Below are 4,464 nucleotides of genomic sequence, written 5' to 3' on the forward strand. Positions count from 1 at the left end.
GAGATAAGCCCTCAGGTTGGGGAGGATTTTAGAGACAGTGCTATCTCTGAAAACTTAGCATTAAAACATGACAGTTCCACTGGGCAAACATAGTTTGGACTGAAGGAGAGGAAAGAGAGAGCACTTGACCTCCACGGACCTGTCAGCCAGGAAGGCTGGGAGCCAGAGGATAACATCGAAGGCCCTAAACAGGAGGGCTGCTGAGAAGCAATCGGGATGGCCAGGGGAAGTGCCCGGATATACAGAAAGGACAGCCACAGGCACACTGGTTCTCTCTAGAAGATACACAAGTACTGCAACCTGTGTGTGTGCAGGGGGAAATAGATGCATCTCTGGGGAGTCACATGGGGCAAGGTTGCAGAAAAGCCTTGTGCTCTGTCCTGCTCTTCAGGCACCTGGATCCTACCCCAAAGTATCTTTCTAGGGGATTTGAACTTACAATATCAGAGCTAATGGAGCAGAGGGGAGGTGTGGTCTTGGCCATGAAGTTGTCCAGTGTGGCAGTCTGTGGCCAGGTCTCCAGTGAAGTGTCATCCCTGAGAGCCAGGCTGGAAGGTGCCCCAAATGCTGCAGCCCAGGGCTCCCCCACTCCTTCCAGCCCAGAAGTCAATTCTCCTGAGTCCAGGGAGCTGCTTGTTGTCTTGGGTTCCACAGGGACAGTGCAGCCGGGTAACTTCCACCAAGAGATGGGGCTCGGTTCCCTGCCTTGTCCTGAATTGGTCCCCCTCTGTGAAAACTCAGTTCTTCAGACCTACTTCCTCCCATTGCATGTCTCATGGCATATCCCTTGCCCTGCCTTTTTCCTTTGCAATGAAGGCTTTGTTCATAGGCCACACCACTGCTTCATGGACAGAAAATAGATGTGAATTGGGTTGGTTTTCCATTGAAACATCGGGAAAGGCAGATTCTCTTTTAAAGGGAGCACAAAATCAGGAAGGCCATCTTCTTTATCATTTGGGAACATCCATGACAAGTGTCTGGAGTAATTAGAGGCATTTGGTCAACTTTCACAACCTCTGTCCCACCTCCCTGTCAAAGGACCCAACATAAAGTCTGCTAAGAACTTGACTAGATGGGGTGGGAGTGGGCCCTGGAGAATAGGCAGGTCTGCACGTCCTCACAATTGACTCTTTTGAAAGTTCCCCTCTGACCTCTCCCTTCCTAAGATCACATGACTTCAGAGGGCCTGGGCCAGGTGCACCATGTTATTGTCCCCCTGCACTGCCCTCACCATCACATGCCTGGGAGGTGGAAGCTGAAGACCCTCACACTCCCTCCTCTTCCCTCTCTGCCCCATCTCACATTGCCAGGAAGGTGGTACCCAAGGCCCAGGGTACCCACAGACCCCAGCGGCCCCTGGAGACCAAGGCACCCAAGGATATTCCTCCTGGTGCCTTGAAAGGGTACAGGTACATCATGGACAAGCTGGTGCGGCTGGCCCTCTCAGCCCTGGGGCTGTCAGGTTGAGAATCGAAAGAGGATAGAAAGGAGTCAAAGCAGGAAGAGGAGGGGACCTACTTGGACCCCAGTCTTCTAAGGTGCATTTAGAAGCTGTGTTTCCAGGAAGACTTTGTCGTCAAGATGGGCTGGCTCAGAGCTCCGGGGTCTACAGGATTCTAGAGGGTGCACCCCAGGCCCCACACTGGGATTCTTCCCAGACAAATGGGATTGTACTCTGTTCATTGCTCCAGAGCTGGATGTGTGTGCATGTGAGTGTATGTGACAGTGTACATGTTGTATGTTGTATATGTGGCATATATGGTATGTGCTATCTGTGTGTATCGGTGGGTGTGCCCTCATGTTTGTCTGTGTGTATGTTCCTGCGTATGTGGGGCTCCCATGATTCTGTCCAACACACCCTTGCCTCTAGGCATGGCATGTTGAGGGACCAGCTCTGGGGTGGGTATAGTGTAGGACAAGAAAGAGAGTCTTTTAGGAAGAAGAGGAGAACAGGAAGGAGGGGTTGACAGGAAGGAGAGGGTTACAGGAAGGAGAGGATGGGAGGGAAGAACACAAAGCTGGGAATATGGCACAGGAGAACAGCAGGAGAGCCACATGTCTATTTTGGATTCAAGTCATAGTGTCATCCCCTTCCTACCTTCCCTGAATGCCATTGTCCCTGCACCCACATACTTCCTCCTCTCACGTGGATGTGCAGAGCCAGTCACTGCTCCCCTCTTCCTCCCAGCTTGTAGAGGAATGACTCCTGGCCTTGAAGGAGGAGGAGGATGTGCAGGCACCCCTGAGTCACGGTGCACCTCAATTGTACTTGAGTCCTTCTGAGTCTGTAGCCACTGGGACACCCAGAGGTGTGACCATGCCCCCAGCTGTGGGTCAGTGACAAAGCCTCCCCACCAGATTCTGACTTCAAGGACTGCCAAAGCCACAGTCAAGCAGGTGCCCACCTGTCCAAGCCCAAAGCCTTTGCTGTCTTTTCAGGACATCAGGAGTGCCCACCACTGCAGGCTTGATGCCCCTTCTTTGCTCCCCAGGGTCCCAGGCACTCCTACTCTGCACTGGGGCTCAGGGCTGCCTCCATTCCCAGAGAGACCCCTCTTATTAGGGAGACTTGCAGGCCAGTGGGCAGGTGCAGTGAGAATGAGGAGGACCTGCCCAGCCTGTCCTTACTCTGGGCCTCTGCCAACAGCCTGCTGACCCCTGAACTCCCTCTGGATCCTGTCCCTGCCTCAGGCCTTGCCTGCCCTGCAGTTTGGGGGCCCCAGGGAGCTGCTCAGTCCCAGCATCTGAAGAGAAAGTGTGACCAGTCTGTCACAGGGAGTTGCAGGAAGAGGCACTGCAGCAAATATGGAGCAACAGGGTCTCCCTCCTGCTTCCAGACCTTGGAAGGCCCAGCCTAAATGTGACCCCACTGTCTCCCAGAGGAGCCATGGGCTCTTCTCATCTCAGGGCTGATCCTGACTGCTCTACTGACATGGGTGGCAGACAGGGAGAGCAGGACCATGATGGTGGGGGTGGGCCTGGGCATTGTGTGTCATTTATGAATAAAGATGGTTCTGTTTGAAAATGCTCTGTTGGCTGTTGTCTTCTTATTTGTGTCTGTGCTGCAGCTTGGAGAGGGGACCTGAGAGGAAGGAAGGGTGTAGGAGGTCATGGAATCTATGGATGCACAAGAATACTAAGGATTATACGAGGGTACTATGAAAAACTTTATGACACCAAATTCAATAACATAGAAGAAAAGGGTCAGTTCCTAGAAATACATATCCTCCCTGGACTGAATCACAAAGAACTAGAAAATCCAAGGGATCCATCGCAGTGAGAAAACTGAGACTACCCTCAAGAACTTCCCCAAAAGGTAGAAATCCAGGACCAGAGGGCTTCACTAGTGAATTACACCAAGCACTCAAAGAAGACTGGTTACCTATCCTTCTCTAACTCTTCTGAAAATCTGAAGAAGAGGCATTACTTCTTTGCACATTTTATGAGTTGAACATAACCCTACTACAAAACTTGGGAAGAGTATTATACAAAAAAAAAAAAAAAGACAGCTACAGACCCCTATCTCTGATGAATAAGGATACAAAGTGCCAGCAAGTCAAATACAATGATATATTAAGAAGTTAACATTGAATACACAACTGATTAAGTGGCATTTATTCCAGGGGTACAAGGATGGTACCAACACATGCAAATAATTCTCTGTGATATATCAAATTAATTAATAAAATAAAGGATAAAAATTATATGGTCATATAAACAGGTGCAGAAAAAAGCACCTGAAGGATACAAGGTCCATTTATTATGGATCTTGTAACACTTATTATGGATCTTTAAAACACTGACTATAATGTATAACAAGGAGAACACACAACCTAATAAAAGCTTATATGACAAACCCTAAGCAAATATCCTACTCAATGGCGAAAAGATAAAAGCTTTTCCTCTAAGCTCAGGGACAGACAGGGACGTCCACTCTCACCATTAGTATTCAACACAGGACTACTGGAGGTCCTCGCCAGAGCAATCAGGCAACAGACGGAAATAACAGGCATCCAAACTGGAAATGGAAAAGTATACTTGCCGTTTTTTGTAGATATGATTCTTTATGTAGAAACTCTAGAGATCCCATCAAAAAACTGTCAGAAACAATAAAACAATATAGTAATATGGCAAGATAGGTGAACAAAAATCCATTGCATTCCTTGTCCTGCATGAGTGGGATCCTGGACAGGCCTTCCAGTTAAGGGTGTCAACAAGAAGAAGTGATAAGAGGAGCACCTTGTGTCGTGTTCAGCTCCCAGGAGAAAAAGCTGTGCTGTGGTGTATCTAACCGACTTACACAGTGCAAGGGGGAGCACAATAACACAGCCCTGGAGATCAAGCAGCAATTCAAGCAGGAGAGAAGAAGCTCCACCAGGGGGGCCACAGGATTGTTTGCAGAGGCCTAAAAGCAAGAGAGAGAAGTTGTTTGAGGAGGGGAGGACCTGGAGCTGCTGGTGACAG

The sequence above is a fragment of the Sturnira hondurensis genome, unplaced genomic scaffold (genome assembly GCF_014824575.4).
Source record: "Sturnira hondurensis isolate 20B ecotype Veracruz unplaced genomic scaffold, ASM1482457v3 Scaffold0003109, whole genome shotgun sequence".
Lineage (NCBI taxonomy): Eukaryota > Metazoa > Chordata > Mammalia > Chiroptera > Phyllostomidae > Sturnira > Sturnira hondurensis.